We start from the raw sequence: 21737 nt of genomic DNA, 5'->3' as shown, positions 1-21737 counted from the left end.
TAGCTAAAATATACTATGCATAATTTCTACGTCTTACATGAAAAGGGATTTAATTTACCGATTAAAAACTATCTTAAGTAGACTGAAAAATATTGAAGAAAATTTACTTTTTTGCTAAATTTATCAATAAAATATAAATTAATAATATGATAATATATGCTTGATAATTACAAACGGAACATCATGAAAATTATTCTTCTTGCTAAGTTATTGCCTAATAAAGTGATAAACTCTTTTAGAGTTTCCTCTAATTGAGGAAGAGGAAAAAAATATAAATATCAAGGTATTTTTATAATTAATAAAAATGTTAAAGTAATTAAATATGTAGCCAAATTCTGGCTGATTGCTCTTCAGAAGGAATGCTTTGAGCAAAGGTCAATTGTTCGAATCAGGGTGTATTTATGTTGTGAATGCTTGCAAGGTTCAATTAAACAGAAATAGTATCAAAACTAATCAATACTGTGTGTATACACATCGAATGAGAAATTTAGTAGATTATATATTATCTAGTAGCAAACCCATTATCGCATAATATTATCTCAATATCTATCATCGATATTACTAAATTTCAACTCAAAACTATAAAGTTTACTGGGTTCAATATATGACAGTAAATAAAATTATGTAAATAACAATTTCATTACTAGTATACAAACTTTCTAAAACCATAAATGCAATAATTTGTTTAACTATCACAAATAAAATTTTAATAAAAGTATGTATTACTTAAAATCGTATTAATAAATCCTCTACTATATATTTTATTAGCAAAATAATATATACTATTACATCCTAATTCAACCCTATAAAGAAATGTTAGTAAATAGACGATTTGGTAAAAATAATTAATTCACTTCCCACAAAACCTAATCCCAGATAAAAATAAATCTTAGTAATAAGCTGTCTCGTAAGCTCCATGTACATTTTATAATACAATTTTATTACTATTTAAAGTTTTCTAAAGTAAATCCTGTAATTTATAAGAATTTTAAATCTCTCATGCAATAAGTTGGCACGGAAACCCGAATAGTTTTTATTTTATTTCCACGAGCAGAACTTTTTATTCATTATTAAAAAAATTTTTCGGAAAAAGAACAATTTCAGCGTAGAACTTTGTTTGATATTTCATGAACTCTTGTGGTACTACATAAAGTTTTAAGGGCTATTGAAATTAATAATTTCACAAGAAAATTTTTCTGCGGAGATTGTGAAGTTGGCCATATTGAAAAGCGTTCGCGGAATGTTGAATTCGACTGAATTAAATCAAATTAGATGCAGATCAAAGAGTTCTTCTGGATCAGCCATTGAATTAAATCCGGAGAAATATAATGCTTCATCAACTGGCAGGGCAATGTCGATCGGGCGTGCAGAAACTTTCTCCTCAGAGAGACTCCAGACGCTTCGCAAAAAGTCATTGGGAATGGAAAAAGCGATCTAATGTATTTTGTTATTAAATTATAGAAGACGAACAGGAAAATCTGAGAACGCTTCAATGAGAGAACGAATCATTTCTATTAATGGCCTCTGGACAAAAAACTTTAACTTGATACAGAAACATAGAATTGGAACAATTATATATAAATTTTTGTTTGATGGATGTTGCTTTCACATGGATATAAATATTATTATCCCGATATTTATTGAATATGCCTACGTTAGCAGAAACAATTAACTGATTCTGTGCAAATATCGTGTGTTACCAAAACATGATGGCTTTGCAAAAGGGCAAAAGGGTCATGTATGCGTAGGATCCTTGTGGCCACAACATGTGTTTGCTCAAGAATTTCAAAAGTTTGCAAGCCAATGTTTGAATGGAACTGGCAAAAAAGGGTCAATCGTTAATTAACTTTCTTGTAAACAGATAAGATATTATTTGGTGTCATTTTCAGGTTACTAAATAAATATCCACAATATATGAAAACTTGGAAAAAAAACTACTTAGAAACATGATGAACACTGAGACGTTCTAGCATAACCTGAATGTTTATTATGATTTTAAGTAGTTTATTTGTTCCTACAATGATTTTTTCTAGCTTACGTGTATTTGTTCTTACAATTAATGCTAAAGTTTTGTCAATTAATTTTTTGCATCGGTGGTTTTAATTGTAGTTTTTCTCCTGGTCTGCTGAATGATGACACACATGCGGTCTCGAAACGTATAAACCAAAACGAATTTTTCTTTCATTTGTATTGGCTGTTTTATTTAGTTCAATATATATATATATATATATATATTATATATATATATATATATTGTGTATGTATGTATATGAACTTTCATAAATAGCATTAGTCGCCATAAATAAGGTATTTCACTGCATTTTATTCCATGCGTAAAATATTTAAAACCATAATCTTTTATTAGTTTCGAAAATCTCTCGCAATTGAAAGATTCCGCAATATACGAAAAATTAATATAGTCGTTTGATGAGTTAAAATTTTGCTTAATATTATTCAAATTTTCTCATTCGCATTAAATCCTGTACATTTCTGTGCAAAGAGTAGAGAGTTCATTAAGGAAAGATACTGTATTGCGCAACACAATTTCACCATTAGCATTTGCTTTTATTTATATGAGTTCTACAAAACCGCTTTCGTTTCCCTCGTATTTCATAAAGGTATATGAATTATGAGCGATTTTTACTTAATATGGAAGAGATATTGTTTTAGATATGAGAAATATTCAGGAAATAGTTGGTTTGATACATATATTCAAAAATCTTTAGCTGACTTCACTACTCATTTCGTAATAAATCATTCACGTTGTTTATTACAAATTAATTGCTGATATTAAAAAAAAATGAAAAAATAATGGTTAAGCATTCATATTTTTGATATGAACCAAAAGATCATGTTTATTTTTTCTGTTCATACAAAAAAGAAATGATTATCTCCAGGTTTTTGATAAACATGTGCATTTTCATTTTTCTAATTTTATCAAAACTTATAACAAATTTGATCATTTTTGTGTAATCATTGTAAAAAAATATTAAAAATTTATTCCTCGTCCAATCACTGGATTGACATTCAATTTAGACAATCTAAGTACAACTAAGATGTTCCATAATGGAATAAGAATATTTTAAAAAATTAAATGAAAAAAAAGTTTAACATATTGTTGAACTAAAAATAAATCTGGAAAGCGAATATTGCAATTAATACCTCTTTTAGTTTTTGTTTTTAAATGTTTTATAAAAAATCATCAGTATTTGTTTCTGTTTTTGTCTATTCCATAATCCAAATTACGGATAGTTTACTATTTCCAAATGTTTCCGGCTAAAACAGAAATAGTGGTTTTCGAAGCTGCATATACTCGTATAGGTATTTTGTCATTGTTCTCATGTCATATAGAATTGACGTGGTGTTATTCCGGATTAACCGAGATATAGGACAAAATTACCTGTGTTGGTGGAAACTGTACGATAAATACTTATTTAGGTAGAATGTATAATATGGACGAGAGAAAACCATAAGCAACGCTATAAAATAATACAAAACAAATATTATATGGGTCATTTTAAACTAAATCATCTGATACTTCAATAGGGCTACTACTGAGTAACATTGCAAAACCACACATGGTTTTCGTGTTAAGTTTTTGTAAGTCAATAGTTGTTACTTCAATAAGTTTCACCAATTAAACTCAGGTCTCAAAAGATGTAGAAAAGATAATAATATTGGAATCTATATCTTCAACTTTCTAGATACTGGTATTTCAAGGAGTTGAGCGACTACGGAATTAGAATGATCTTCAAGTTTTAGGAATTGGTGAATTTTAGTAAAATTTTGAAAATAGCTTTATTCAACCTTTCTATTCCTCGATAATTTCCAAAATCACAAAGCCACAAACCACAAATTCAAATATGCGTAACGATAGACATTCGCGAATCTACAATCCTGTATCATATAATACCTATCCTACCTATGGGGACATTCCATAATCGCCGGAAATATCGGAATGTTTCGAAACACTATTATGGCAGTGCATAGTTTTAGGCAATCATTAAGCCGGTTTTAATTGAAATATGCGAATAGCATGAGCTAATGTCCTCAAATATGAGCTGCATGCGATAATAGACTAGGTATGGCGGTTATAACTCAACGGATGACTGGCTTTATCAATAATATACATGGAGATTTTAACATCGCATTGCGATTAAATGCTGACGCTAATTTCGGGGAAACGATAATGCGGATAACGTATTGGTCTGTATTATTCGTGAGCAGCAGGAAGGTTGTTTATGAAGCTCTTGCTATTAGTAGAATGAACCAGGTGGAAGCGGCATTTTGCCTTGAGGCAAAATCTTAAAACTTTTCGATATATTATCATCACAGAAATAAATTATAGCAACTTTAAAAAATGCGTTGAAAAAATTTGAAATTTTGACACAAGTCAATCATTCGTCCAAAGTAGAACAACATTACAAGAATAATTTACTTTTCGTAGGCCTATCATATTTTAGGATGTATATAAAAAGCAGAAACTACATCATGTTACAAAAGTTTTTTTTTTCAACAATTTATTACGAAGAAACAGCCTGCTTTTTTACCAAAAATGAATCATAGCGTTTCCCAGCTGATTCAAACAGTTTTCAAATTTTCAAAATCGATTCAGAATTATGTGATTCAGGCACACTTATTAATATTATAAATTTTCAGCACATTTTTATTTTATTTTTATCCCACTTGTACCTTCATTATATAGATACTATAGGTTTTCCAGCAAGTGGCTCTTTATTGCATGTCTATATAATCCTCATGATTGATCTCCTGCATAGCATTTCGCGGATCAAAATTCATGAATATCGTTATTCGTGGAAGCGAATTGTCTATCATATGCAATAATAATAATTCAGTTGAACGATTGATTATATTGTTTGAGTTTGTGAACCCGTCAAGTTTCATTGCATTAAATTCAAAACCAACATGAAAAATTTGAACAATGGAGAATTTATTATTTGGAGAACTAGTATTTGAGAATTAATAATTAGTAAATAATAAGATGAAGAACAACGCATTTATAGAAGTTGCTATATTTCATTTATGTGATGATAACACATCAGAAAGTTTTAGAAACTTTTTATAGCCTCAAGGCAAAATGCCGCTTTCACCTGGTTACTGGTTCATTTACTAATTGCAAGAATTTCATAAACAACCTTCCTGTTTGGAAGATGATATGAAAATAAAATCTAAATAGAAAGTTATGTGCATTCCGATTTACCCAAATATTGGCGATGGAAAATCTTTCCTAAGAATAGTCTTAGTCATCCAGCACTAGCGAAAAACGTATTAATTTCAAATTATTATTATACAATTCTGATTAAATGTTTCAACTTTTGATAAAACTTGCCAACACACCTCAGTATATTTTTATTTCAAAGAAGAGCTTTTAAAAATTGACACTGAAAAAATTCAAACAACAGATCAACATACAGTATTACTTCTTGAATATCTGGGTCAATTTTAGCATTATTTTCGGATGTGGTCCTAGAATTGGTATTCACTTTATGGTTCCAAAGTTTAAAGGAACAAAAGTAATAAAAAAATACTAGGATAACCCAAAAATGGTCAAAATTCCACCAGAGCTCTAGGTTTCACAAGAGCTCATAAGTTCTAAACAACGTGAGAAATTTCTTTTCCTTTTTTTTGAGGACAATTACGGCCAAGACTTTTAAGTTTTGATTTGACGTTGAGTTCTGGGACACCGTGTATAATCATGATAAGCAATAAATACTAGCTTATATTGCTATTTATTTAGCGTATACATTTTCATTAAAATTTGGTCAACTCAATATTATAATTTTGCTACATAATTAATCAAACACGTACTTGAATAATTAATATATCATTTCTATTCATTTTATACGTGATACTTCATTTTTTTCTATCTTTAGCAGAACTTCTTCATAATAATGTTATACATTTAAATAAAACTACCTGTGCTCACACGAACCTCTTAATAAAAAAGTCTACGAAACTTCTTTCATCACTACCATACATATGATATGCCGCTCGTTTTCAACCATAATTGTACGAGTTTCATAATAACATCGTTGAAGTTTAAATATGAATTCCAAACTTCTTTCTCAAAAAAAACTTCATTGAAATAATCAGCAAACAAATATTATCCGAATAATCTCGCGTCAAAAAGTCTCATTAAAATTTAATGTGTTTTCGGAAACACAATCACGTTGGCGGTTCTGTCTGGTCGCTTTAATTTTGCAAATACCGTCTTTTGGATTTCCTCGTAGGAAAATGTTTTGTGACAGCGAACTGAAAGTTTTTATAGCCTCGGAGCAGAAATTCCATATTCCAGCTCATGCAATTTTAACAACATTGCATGCGGCAGCGCCAGGGAGAAAAGACTATGCAAAGGACAGGTGCCTCGCCTAGCCGACCGAACCGACTTATTGTACGTGAAAGACACTGTTGGCCTCTTTTTTGAAAAGATTCCATCGTACAATATTTATGTTTTATCTGTGCTTTACATATTAAATCGAACTATCTTTGATGTCACATATTGCATGGGTGGAATTTTTAAAATATGGCACACTATGAGCTTTGACTGCCATATTGAAAATTTAGAATTACATAGTCAAAGACAAAAATGCATACGTGGAAAAATATCATCTTTGTTCCTCAAATATACGAAAATGCCATTTTCACGTTGGCTGGATGTATCGGAAGAGTATTTATATGATGTTCATGCTATTTGTCGTTTTTCTTCGAAACGGTTTGAAGGATTTTTATGAACTTTTATAACCGGGATCAGCTTGACTAAGAAAAAACCAACAACTATTTTTCAAGTATTAAGAAATGGTATAAAAATAAAATAAATTTAAAACCTTTAAAAATCATTTCAGTTCTTGCACAATTTTTTAATTTTTGTAATAAAAACACATACAGCCCTAAATTTTTACTCTTTTACCAAAATCTCATAATAAATGTTTCAACAGAACAATTTTTCATCATTTTCATTTTTCAGCTTAAATTTGATCAAAATTTTTCTGAGATTTTTGTGAAGCTTTTTATCCTTTTCCTAGCGAGAGACAAGTTACAATCAAACTGTCTTTTTTACTTCATTAATAATTATGTTAAATAAAACACATGCGATATAATATTTTTCAAACTGAATCGTATGATTTTCTTTCATCTAACAAACTATTAGATAAAAATCTTTTAATCTTATTCTTGAATCGTGAGAAGGAAAAACGTTTCAGCAAGTATTATCTGATTTAACAATATTGCATTCGCCATGGAGAATACTATGAAAAGGTAGGTGCTTTTTGTTCGTTGTAGCTTTTTGTTCGTAAAAATACTATTGGAAAAATATTTATGTTTGATTTGTGTTTTATATATTAAATCGAACTATATTTGATGTCACATTTTTGAGAAGATTTTATAAGATAAGCTTTCAGTCAAGATCATTCAATAGTTTCTGAAATATGAAAGGTTGATTGGTGGCTGGCTCCGCGCTCAATACTAACATTTAAACAGATAGTATGTTTTCAAAAATGCGTTTTGCGATTTTGATGAAACTTGACACACCTTGTTACTACATTTGACCAAGATTGTCACCAAAATTCAAAGTTGGATCATTCAATAGTTTCTGAGATATACGAGGTTGATTAGCGGCTGGCTCCGCGCTCAATACTAACATTTAAACAGATGGTATGTTCTCAAAAATGCGTTTTGCAATTTTGATGAAACTTGGTACACATTGTTACTATACTTTACCAAGATTATGATCAAAATTAAAAGTTGGATCATCCAATAGTTTCTGAGATATGAAAGGTTGATAGGCGGCTGGCTCCGCGCTCAATACGAACATTTATACAGATAATATGTTTTCAAAAATGCGTTTTGCGATTTGGATGAAACTTGACACACATTGTTACTACACTTGACCAAGATTGTCACCAAAATTTTAAGTTGGATGATTCAATAGTTTCTGAGATATACGAGGTTGATGGGCGGCTGGCTCCGCGCTCAATACTAACATTTAAAGAGATAGTATGTTTGCAAAAATGCGTTTTGCGATTTTGATGAAACTTGACACACATTGTTACTACACTTGACCAAGATTGTCACCAAAATTTTAAGTTGGGTGATTCAATAGTTTCTGAGATATACGAGGTTGATGGGCGGCTGGCTCCGCGCTCAGTACTAACATTTAAACAGATGATATGCTCTCAAAAATGCGTTTTGCAATTTTGATGAAACTCGACATACACTGTTACTACACTTTACTGAACATTTGACAAAAATTTAAAGTTGAAACATTCAATAGTTTCTGAGATATAAGAAGTTGATGGTTGGTTGGCTCGGCGCTCAATACTAATATTTAAGCAGATAGTATGTTTTCAAAAATGCATATCCAGGTACTTATACACACGTGTAGTTAATAGAATATGGTTCAAGAATATTTTTACATAAAAAACTATAATGTCAAAAATGTTCATTTGGTATATGTATGTATGTATATTTTAGTCTACATATATATTTATACATTTGCAATTTGTCAGTTTCTATAAAGCGCTTGTTATATATCATTTTCTATTTTTACGGATTTAAAAACCTCCACAAACATTTCACATCCGAAAGAAACCCTTGACAAGCGAGATGAAAACATTATGTTGCATCAAAAGAGTTTTCTTATTACCTAGATTACCCTGTCGCCAGTCAAAAACAAAATTTATGAACATCTTAGAAACATAATGCCCTATCCTCTACTGCGGTCCTTGAATTGTATCTGTCAAGTGATTATAAACCTTGCCCTTAGTTTACGTCTTGTCCTCTTTGAATAATTTACATGGGAGAATCATCTAATACTTTAAGACTGACAAACTTCAGTGGACTTAATCAACTCTGTTACGGGTTAAGATAAAAACTTGTGAAAGTATTAAAAAGTTTTGACTTTTCTTTCTGCGCCTAAAAATTAATTCACTTTGGAAGGAAAAATAACACGGAATTGGATTGTCAAACAATGAAGGATATTCATATGTAACGTAAATTAAACCTAGATTCTTTTAACTAATAAAACTCTTTTATAAAATAAGTATTATATAGTTTGACAAATTACCTTTGGACAATTTTGGATTTTTTGCTTCAAAAAAAAAGTCGACGTTTAGAAATATTTTTTTTAAATATAGAAAATGAATTGGTAACTTTCAATTATAAAACAAGAACAAAATTTAAATTTATAAAAAAATAAGAGTTTATAAATTAGAGATCGACGTTTATATTTATATGGTTGCCTGAAATGTAAACAAATACAATCTAATCAAGCCATCTTAGAACCATTTGCGGAGAACCGATGAAATTTCATATTTCTTCGTGCATTCGAAGATCTGATCTTATTTTTTTAAAAGAATTATCTAAACTGTTAAATTGACAAGTTAAATTTATTTATTTATAGCATATGAGTAAGCTTTAGAAATTATGAAATCTAAAACTTTGTGCATTTTTGACTATTTTTATATTTTTTATTTTTTTTTGATAATTTTGAAACCACAGACCCTGCCTTCCTTAAAAACTGATATATTTATTAAAACTAACTATTTTTTCACACCATCAACACGAGCAAAATATTTTTTGGATTATTCAAATTGGTTGATCCGTGCTCCCGAAAACGTCGACAAAATATATTTATTTTGTTCTAAGGTATGTAAAAATGTTCATGAGGCTTTTCTCTATTATCTACTATAACTAACCCCAATGGAAGTTGATGAATATTTTAATAAAAATAATATGGAATGCATAAGAATTACTTAAAACAACGCTTTCTGTAATAATCAGCAAATTGCAGCCAATTTTAACGAATTTTTAAAATAAATGAAGCTTTAAATTAAAACAATGAATAAATATTTTAAGTACTTAATAATTAGCACTTTTAATTGACATTATTACAAAGCCATCACACAATTTATAACGAATTTATAGAAATAGTAACTTAATTTAGATGACAAGTTTAAAAAATCTTCAAAGCTCAGTAAGTAAGTGAGTAAATTATTTTTTACGTGAAAAATATTCATAGGAAGTGTAATTATAGTAAGAAAATAAGATAATATAATTCTTAATCTTGTTTTTCAAAAAGTTTTGGAACTCCAGCCATCTTCTATGGCAAAAACCTTCCTAAACCCAAATGTATGTTTCATCAAGTAGGCGTACAATTATTTTTCGCGCAGCTCCTTCCGTCGGCGCGCTGGGCCAAAGAAAAAACTTTTCAATTAATTAACATCACAAATTGTGATATAATGTGCTAATAGACTCCGAAGTAGTGAAGTATCTTCGCCAGCAAAGTTTTGACTCTAATTACATATATAAAAATCTCCATTAGCGTCACCTATAAATCTTATTATGCATTCACCGTATCACTTGCTGCGAGATTCTTCGAATTGTTCGCGTTTCTTGTTGAATATTTCTGCGAAGTCGGAAGAGAGCTTGGAAACCTTCATGAGCAATGATTAACGACGATTCGAGCAAGACGAAAACTATTTAATTATAATAAAAACGTTCAGATAGACGGAGTGTAATTTGTAAGGATTAAAAATGATTGCGAGAATTAAATACAAGATTTAAATGGATGTTTTAAAAGTATATTTATTAAAGAAGATTAATATAGAAATAGAAGACACAGAAATATCTGATCAAAAAATGATAACAGTATTTATACAAAATACGCCGAGAATCAAACCAAAAATGCATAAAATAATTAGATATAGCATAGATTTAGAAGGATTAGAAAAGACAATAACTTGTAAGTTAGACTCTAAAATAGTGGACCAATTAGAGGATTTAATAAAAATAATACAGGATGCAGCAAAAGAAAATAAAATCAAAGAAACAATAAGAGCCAGAGAAGATACCTGGATAACAGAAGAAATTATTAACTTGATGAAATACAGAAACAAATTCTACAATAATTTAAAGAAATGCAATATAAATGAAGTAAGCAAACATAATGCCATAAAAATAAAATATAATAATATAAAAAAAGATATAAAAAATATGATCTACAAAGCAAAAAGACAATACTATTCAGAAGAAACAAAAAAATGTGAAAGTGACTCTCGAAAAATATGGGAACTAATAAATAAAACATTAGGAGGAGGAAAAAATAAAAACGAATATAAAGAAAATATTGAAAAAATACAGCATAAAGATAAAAATATATTTCTTACAGAAAAGAAAGACATTGCGGAGTATCTCAACAAACATTTTGCTGAAATAGGTATGAAACTACAAAAGAAAATGGATCATTGCAACTATAAACCATCAATACACAAACCTAAAAACAAGATCCAAATTTTTGAATTAACAGATGAGAAAGAAATAAAAAAAATTGTTGAAAATCTGAAAAATAACGCTGCACCTGGCGAAGACAAGATAACAGCAAGAATCACTAAAAAAATAAATATAATAGCTCCACTACTTGCTGTTTTAATGAATAGATACATAGAATGTGGTATATTTCCATCGTGTCTTAAAATGGCTACAATAAAACCAATTTTCAAAACAGGAAACAAAACAGATCCAAATAACTACAGACCCATAACAATAACAAACACATTCTCCAAGATATATGAAAAAGTAATAAAAAAAACTTGATTTTCTCATTCAAAAATTGACAAAAATCAATATGGTTTCCTCCCTTCATCAAATACACAAGGTGCCCTAATAGATTTGACTAATACCATCAGTCAGCACCTTGAGGAAAATATGCACACAGTTGCAATTTTTATTGATTTACAAAAAGCTTTCGATACAGTAGATCATGGCATATTACTCAATAAACTAATAGATTTGGGTGTAGAGGGTTTGTCTTACAGCATTATCAAAGATTTCCTCATGATAAGAGTGGTAAGATAGTTGGACAACAAGTGTCAACAATGAACTGTGGAAATTTCACAAGGTTTAACATAACCTGTGGAGTTCCACAAGGTTCTGTATTAGGACCTTTATTGTATCTATTATACACCAATAACCTTAAGACGCAAAATTAAAGGGAAGATACATATTATATGCAGACGATACAGCGATAGTATATGCGGATAAGGATAAAAAAGACTCGAAGATATTATAAACACGGACATGAAAATATACACCGAGTGGCTAACTGAAAATAAACTAACAATTAACATAGATAAAACAAAATACATATATTTCAAACATAGAAAAATACTGAGAACACTAAACTAAAAATTGAAGTAAATAATAGAGCAATAGAGGAAGTGGAAAGCATAAAAATACTTAGGACTGATAATAAATGAAAAACTGACATGGACAGACCATATAAACAAATAAAAAGAAAGATAGGAACATTAACAGGGGCATTGAAAAGGATCCACTCTTTCGGCAAAAAAAATAAAATACTAATTCTTAAAACGCAAATAATACCTATAATTTTATATGGCATAACAACATGGAGCCAAACAACTAAAGCAAACTAAATGAAATACAGAGAATAATGAATAAAGCCATAAAATAGCATATAATTTACCACATCTAACACCCACCAAATACTTGCAGAGAGAAACAAATAATCATTCACTAAATAACATAATTGAAATAGAGAAATGCAAACTAATACACAAAATGAAATTTAACCGAATTAAAACAAGTGCAACAATAGACACAAATCAAGATATACATGAACACTACACGAGACAACACAACAATTTTCACATTGAACGCAATAGAAAAAAGAATTTGAGAGAAAATGTCATATGGAGTGCTACCAAAATATATAACGAATTGCCAGACTATATTAAGATGACCAATGATAATGAAAATTTTAAAAGAAAAATAAAGAAGTACTATATAGAAATTGAAGACAAAGAAGACTGAAGAGTTATATATATATATATATATATTATATTAATGAAATAGATATTATAGTCAAATGAAATGTAAATATTATATGAAAACTGTTTTTCATAATCTCTCATACCAGGCACCTCTGTCTGACTGAGATATGAAAATAATGTATATATGTAAATAAATAAATAAATAAACGTCAAAAAAAAAAAAAAAAAAAAATTAAAGTAATGAGAGGCCATTAGTTTTCCAGTCATGTCAGCAGCTAATGGACGTTTCAGATTGCTTTCATATTCGTGATATTTCAATTTCAATTATTCACTTAAATCTAGATGGATGAATTATAAAAAATTAATAGAATTCAGTAAAAAATAATTTTTCTAGATGGATGAATTATAAAAAAATATATAAATTTTATAAAAAGTAATTCTTGCGATAAATGGTATAAGACATATTTATAATTATCAAGAGACAAGACACTTTTAGACTCCAGAGAATATAATGGGATTACAAATATATTCCACGTGAGAAATTTCAATACAAAGTGATAGTTTTACTATATAAATACTTCCAATGAACTTTTAAAAAGCATCAAAAATTTCAACATAAAATGATAATTTTTCAGTATACTTGCAATTAAACATTCACTCAAAAATAAATGTTTGATTATACTTTTTTAAGTATCAAATTTGAATAAACTTAATTCAAAAAACTATATATTAATTTAGCATAATTAATAAATCAAGAGTTTAATCAAAAAATTATTTTACTTTATAAATTTGATTTTAAAATTATTATTTAAGTTAAAATTTAATTATTATAATAATTATTAAAAATGATTCCAAGGTAGCACAAAATTCAAATCCATAAACGAAAACTAGTAATTTTGGTGCATATATTTCAGTAATTGAAAATGACTAAATAAAAATTAAATTTTAGGTCCAGATGTGAATTCTCATCATCTGATATAATACCTAATTCATAAATACTATTCTAAAATTTGAATGTTTATTAATTGTGTATCAATTTCTATATCTTTGCAGAAGATTTAGCTTTGTATATACCATGAAGCATTGATAACGATTCTTAGTATTTTGTTCTGTAATTTCTACTTTATCATGAAAGTATTACAATCTTAGGGATCCTATTAATTAACTCCCCGAAAGAGACGTTAATGTTTTCATAAAAAAATCCGATTTGCTAATTTTATGTTTTCTCGACGTTTCAATCCATTCTGAATCGAATGAGACCAGATTTGGACAAAATACGCGTGTGTGTGTATGAACAATTTTTTTACATTTTGTCGACTTTTTCTCAAAAACTGGTAAACCGATTTCAAAAATTTAAAACTGCTACTTTCAACTTGTTATTTTTTGTATTTCAAGTACTATTGCAAACTTAACTACATAACTGCATAGAACTATTGGTTTAAACATACTTAATAAAATACTTTTGTATGCGTATAGATTTATATTCATAAGTGTATATCATGTATATGTTCACATGTGTATATATCTATGAATATGAATTTAATTGAAAATCAACACATTTAGTACACATCCGCACATGTGCGTAATAATATGAAACCGCGCGTTATTACTACCGCATAATTCTCAAGGTACACAAAATGTAGGGCGCGCCGTTAACCTGATATAGACATTATTATATATTCTATAATATATAACAAACGATGCACTAAGAAGCCGAATATATTACACCAATCATAATATATTCTCTGTATACTTATCAGTGTTATCAGCAATAGAACAGAATAATCAAATACCGTAGAGTCGATGGTGATTTGGAACCCTGCCATGCATCCCTTATCATCGTAGCCGAACTATGTAACTTGGGTGACATACGATCATTTACACTGTCACGTCGAGTCAATAACTCAGATATAAATAGGGCATGCCGCTATTGCATTACGGCGAATAAACTGAATCTACGGTACATATTAAGTAGAAAATCACATATTCACTGTCAATATTTCTCAATCTACGAAATTTACACTGCGAAGTATGTAATTTAATGTGTAAACCTTCGGAGGAAGTAGAATGTGTGAACAATTCATATTCTTCATTCTAGATGACGGGAGCTCAAATATAATTTTATCCTTGTTGTAGATCAATGTTGGCATGAGACATCATTTCCTTGTTGTTCATTCGTTATATGTTTTTTATACATATATTAGCCTCCCATAGGGTAAGTTATAGTAATGGGACAAAAATCGAAACTAATTTTTTTGCGTATTTTCACGTTTCAGAGGTTTCTGAACATTTTGGCATACCTCAGAAAAAATGGATGGATGTGTGTGTGTGTCGACGATTTTGGGCATATGGATGAAACTATTTGAAAAATTCGAAAAGGATGGATTTCTATTGATAGAGAAATGTGCTGATTAGTTTTTGGCAAAGACAGGTCCTGCCGTTATGGAAAAGCGGAGCAAAGAGTGCGGTAAATACAAACCGAGTTTTTGAAGGCACAGAGTATCCGATTTAAATGGTCCAAAAAACATTATGCTTGTGTTGGTGAAACAATTGTTTTTGGATTTATTTTTCTATATTAGAATTATGTATATAGAAAATAGTTCGGTTTTTAATTTTAATTTTGGCTAAAGTTCTAAAGCACACTTTAAATAGATAATTTTGATTTTGCAATTCAGTTTATATAATTCCTATGAATATTAGAAAATGTTACAGCATTTATAATAATCTATTTGAAAACATTTAATATTCCTCGATCATTTTGGTACGTTGCGGAAAGTTCCAGCAATTTAAAGCACGATGCCATAAACCACTTTTGATTTAATATGGAAAAGATAATTACGTTAACAAAGTCACGTGATACAATGCCAATATATATTAAATTTATAAAATGAGCATATACGACCTGACCAAACAACAATATAATACATCATTGTCATGCTAAAAACACATCAATAATGATCCAATCAATATGAATGTTTTGAATGCATCAGCATTATTGCCATTAAATGTGCCAAAAATATTTATTATATACAGATCATAAATTCGCTGCAAAAAACCAACTGATGATATGCCAACAATATATGCTTCAGATGAATTTCATGCCCAATTATGCACAATGATTATTGAAATTAAATGATACTAAATAAATAATGATCAATTCCAGTATGGTAACAAAATATTGAATGAAATAACAGCATTTTTAATTAATAGTTGTGGGCATAGAATAATAAAACTGCAAGTTTGCCTAATAGTTATAAGCGTGGAATTCAATTAAATAAAGTATCAATCTCACAGATTTCATTGAATCACTTTCCTATGGTTACAAAAATAGTTCAATTGCAAGATCTGAAAAAATGTATATAAATATACTTATAACAAATAAGTAGCAAAACCCTTAGCTTCTATATACATGGGTCTATTATCGTACTCTTTTCATTATTTTTATATCCCAAATAGCCCGAAACCTTCAAAATGTAAATATCTCAACGTACTTATAAGCAGATTTCAAATATTCATGAATGCGGGCATGAATTCACCTGTATGGTCTAAAGTACCTAATTTATTATGTAAACCTGCGTATGGTTGTCTAAACAGCAACTTGAAAGACGCTGGAAATCGTTATTTTATGTCTTAAATATTCAACTTATATTTTTTAAATTAGTCTTATTATCCCTCTCGATTGAGGGATTATACTCAATTATAACTTAATATGCTATATGGAGTGTGCGAATTTAGGTGAAGGCAATAAGGGCTCTCACAAATAATGGTTTAGAGAAAATATTCCATCTTAGAACACTTATAAAAGTTGCTATACAAAGAAGAGGTTACACAATAACAAATAATCACTGCATTACGTGACCTTGAAAAACTGATAAATTTAGCAATTTAAATGACCATAAATCCTGGTTTCATTTCTATCCAACTATGTATTTCATCTTCAAATATATTCTTCGAACAAGGAGCCAAATTTCCCATAATCACACGTTATTCTAACAGCTCCTTAGTTCCTACTAGAGCAAGCAATTAATTCTATGTAGTCTGATAGCTTCAAAGGGCTGTTCAATTTCTGTTTATAAGCGGGTGTCACCTTAATCGTACGACACCCCCCAAATCGGTGAGTGCAGGCTGGAGGGTATCCCATTGACCCAATTCGAGGTGACGATGGTGTTATAAAGACCAGATGCCTGCACACACATTTTCAACAACCAGAGAACCAGAGAACAATCCGAATTGGATTTGGAGAGACGTTTAGTGCACTATCAAAGGAAAGCAACTGGTGATATTCCCTTTGATAGAAATCGAGATGGGGTAAAGAAAACATGCGATCTGTTTAATTTGTCTTTAATGGTTTAGTTATTGGTTAGACTGCACTGTAAACTTTTACATACTGTACTGCACTGCAATTTTTATTCAGAATTAAGTAAAACATAAGGGAGCAGAGGTCATTGTGAGAGGACTATTTAATATTTTTTTGTCTAGATCGGAATCAGAATTTTTTATTTACGGTACGGGAAGTTCCATCAATTTTCCTCAAGGCACGATGCCATACACCTCTAGATCAAATTTTTTTCGTAATATTTCTAAATTCCATTATTTCCATTTTTCTCTCAATATTATTTAATTTCTTCTCCCCCAATTTTCGGATTTGCTCGAATAACGAATTGTTTAAAAGTGGCACGTTGATTTTTTATATATATTTCTGAGAGAAAAATGATTATTGACTTTAACCTTAGTCCTATATATAGGTTGCTTTAAGGGCAGGATAATTGCGATCGTATGTTCGACTGGCGTATTCCTACGTGACTGGAATCCTTCGAATAATTAGCGAGTGCGTTTTATTATTCTGTGATATATCCCGAGACAGCGTTATATCCTAAGTGGGCATTTATTCCAAATTGGGACTATATTATGTTGATTGATCAACAATTTACACGTAATATTAATGATATAGATAGATGATTGATTATTTCACACATCAACCCGGGAATAGACATCTGATGCGTTTGATTTGTAAGTCAAAATAGATTTTGGGGGTGTAATGGGATAGATAGGAGGCAAACAGGTTCAATATCTTATTTTTTATTTCAAGGGGATTTCATTCAACCTATACAAAATTAAAATATGATGAGTTCATTTTTTTACTGACTTTATATAACCTTGATCTAGTATTTTGTCAGAAATATTAATCAGCAGAGTTGGAATAACTATTTAATTTACCTCTTGCAAAATTGCTTTTTTTACTTAATTTACATTTTATTCACGATTTTTCATTGTTTACATCATTGCCAGGGTGAAGGTTCAGTTGGTCCTTTTTACCCCACCAACGTATAAGCTTTTGTAGAAATTATATAAGAAAACTTAAAATTAAGAATACATCTTATATAACAATTATATTAAAGTTTCGTAAACTAAAAAATAGTGCTCACAACTATAAAAACTAACAACGAAAGAAAATACTTCTGTTATGTATTTCCAAATATTTATCTCCCGTCGCAAGAATCAAGATGATGGCTGGTTATACATCTTTTTCCCTCTACTTTCAAATATTGTTGTTCAAAAATGATTAACCGTACTTGTTCTTGAAATATCGGTGGTAGACCTTTTTAACCGCGGGCTTTCAACTTAAATTTATTATTATTAACAACAAATATGAAGTATGAAAAAACTAATGATTTTTCCATAACTTGCTCTTCTCTTGCAATTAAGCTTATATAGTTTTAAAGCTTTTTGAACATAGTTATTCCTCCATTTTATAACAACAAACTTATAATATAATTAGGTGAATTTCTCGAAAACTAAACAGAAACTTGTAAATATTAAATTTATTAATGCTCCTGTATTTGCATATTATATTACATATCGATCATTTATATAGCAGTACCATATTTGCTACGCAAACAATCTTTACCACAAATCTCTTTCTTACAATTAGGTTAAAATTGATTTTACCGTTCCTGGTGGTAATTATTTGCACTTGATCTAATGGCAAACTTACAAAGTAATTAGTCGAGGTGAATGTCTGGAAAACTGGAAAATGTATGCTACTCACGTTCATTGTTCATGTGAAACTTTTAACCACTTCTGCTCTAGCAAGCACTTACAACTTTTACGGAAAGTGAATCAACTGAAACTCGAAATAACTAGAAATACTTTTAGACATGCTCTTGTATTGATTTGATCTCGAATAAATATTTAAACGTTCTAGAGGCACCTGTAATAGTGTGTATAACTTCGGTACCAAGGAAAAGGATCGACACTGCTTTTATTTTAGATAATAAATTTTTCTAAAAATATTAGAAAATACACAGTTTACGTAGCATTGCACTCATATTTTTATTCATTGCCATATATCATAATCAAAATTGAATTTTCTATATATTTTAACCATTTATGCAGCCATATATCACGCGGAAAAAAGAAAATATCAAACCTGTTATTTTTCGAAGTTTTTAAATGACTATCATATATAATTGCCCACACCTGTATGTTATAATTTTAACTTAAAAATATTAAACAAATTTATAACTCAGATAGTAATTTATATCAAGTTATCTATTAATGAAATTATATACAAATTCTATCTTTCAAATGTATTTTTCTAACAATTTTCCTGAACAAGTATTTAAATTCAGTACAACAATTTACTACATCCGAGTGCATTTGCAATAATAGACAAAGTGATTACAGGTAATAAAGCGAAAATATCATACCTAACTTTAAAATTAATTAACCGTGTTACAAATTAATTTTATTACCTGTAATATAGATCCTCTTTAAAACAAATGTGCACCACTAATTAATTTCCCAGATAATCAGGATTTATAACTATCATGTATTACATAGGATTACTTACGAGATCATGAGAGTGATTTAATGTTACCGAGGTAGAAAAAAATATTATATATGACTCTAGCAATTGAAAAAACGAACTAGAAAACTATATTATTAATTAATTTCATTACAGGTGGTTTTGAATAAAATACTGCTAAATAATCTCGCTTTCAAACTATGTATCACATATCAGTAATGAGAATCAGTTGTTTTGAAGTATCTAAAAATAGGAAAAATTTTAATACATTTACTTGATAAAAAACTATCTGACGATATTCTCAATTAGTTGAATTACCGGTAGTACATCTCTTTGAAACAAATGTGCTCAAATCAAATTAGTGTCCTAGATAATTGGGTTTTGAAACAAGTGGGTACTATACTGGTACTGTATAAAATCACTTACTGATTTAAGTGATTTAAAGTAACGGAGATAATAAAATTAGCAATTTTATTGAACTCTCCTTTGATATCAGTAATTGAGTTTCCATAATAATTACAATACCGATAATGTAGATCTTCTTTAATAAATATGCAATGTACGACTGTAAGGTAAATAGTGATGATAGTAGAATGTCTCTATATATGTTTCAAATTTATAATTTTTGTTCGCAAAATAAATGCAATATAATAATAATACAAATATTTGTACAATATTTAACATTCAAACATGAGGATAAATTTGAAAAAATTACGCTGAGGGGATTTGTACTAGAGCATTTTTAAGTCTCTTATTTATATATAAATCAGAACGTAGAAGTAGAAACAAGTGACTAAACTGACTGAGATACCGAGACATATTAACATAAAACGCTGTAGGAGTACGTATTGCGTTCGGATAATTCAAAATTTTAAATATTTTTTATAATTTAACCACTTTTCCTAGGCCTATAATATTACTAACTCAGATAGAAATTTTTATAATTAAACAACTTGTCATGGGCCTATGATATTTTAAAACGTTTGGTTTGACTATCAACTCTATAACCTTGCAAAGTTTTATCAAAATCCCAAAAAACTAAACCTGAGGTTCTTCTGTTAGATGGAATGATTTGAAGTAACTGAGATGGCAAAAAATTATCCTAAACCATTGTAGGTTTACAAAATTATGCAACCTTATGATTAATTATTTTATTTATGAGCAATGTTGATATCCCTTAAAAAGAATGGACTGTTTTTAGCGAGTTAGACTCCACACAACCAGTTACTCTAGATTTGGCAGAGTAATGACAGGAAAAATAATATATACCGCTCGTACATAACTATTATTAGTCAATTACATTACTACTAATGTAGATCCTCTCCAAAACAACCATGCACTGCTAATCAATTTCCCAGATAATCAGGCTCCAAAACAACGTGCATTACATCAGATCACTGCCGGAGTCTTAGGCGCGATGCCTCTAGTTGTTTTCCTTAGTGAGCGAATGTTTCAGTAGATTACGTTAGGCTAACATGTTCGGCGGTGCAACGGAACAACTTGTTAGACGCAAAGCTGTTTTCTCAGGAAACACCTGAACGCTGTCAGTTCATTCGATTTGTTTAAGTTAAACTATTCTCCAAAGCCAACGTTGTGGTAACTTATGTAGTAGTTAATTTCAGCAGTTAAGTGAATGGCCTATTATAATCATTGTTTTCGTCGTAGATTGTCAACTAATATTGACGTACGTTTAGAATGACAACAGCAGATGAACTTGGTTAATTGAGACGAGATTGTTTTGGGAAATGGTAACTGCTGGTTAGTACAGGGAAATAACGAAATACATGAAATGTTAACTTTGATATTGTAATTATAGTTTGAAGAAGAATATTGGTAAACTAACATTAGGCAGTTATGTAGACCATTTTTTAATTTTATAGCAGGTATCGACAACATGGATACACAATATTAAGACAAAATTGGCAAATTCAGTACAGGTAATTAAATTGACGATACATATTGCAATCTAATTTCGTTGATAGTACTGGCAATATTGACATTTTGAGGATATATATTTGATACAACATATCTGGGTATATGAAGCGATCATTTGAAATTACACTGTTTGTCTCTTAAATTTTATAGTACATAAGATGCAAATCCTTTGACAAGATCTAACT

Source organism: Ctenocephalides felis, unplaced genomic scaffold (assembly GCF_003426905.1).
Source record: "Ctenocephalides felis isolate EL2017-DRISC unplaced genomic scaffold, ASM342690v1 CF-g0.4_SCAFFOLD_01492, whole genome shotgun sequence".
NCBI lineage: Eukaryota > Metazoa > Arthropoda > Insecta > Siphonaptera > Pulicidae > Ctenocephalides > Ctenocephalides felis.
Note: the sequence above shows the minus strand (reverse complement) of the source record.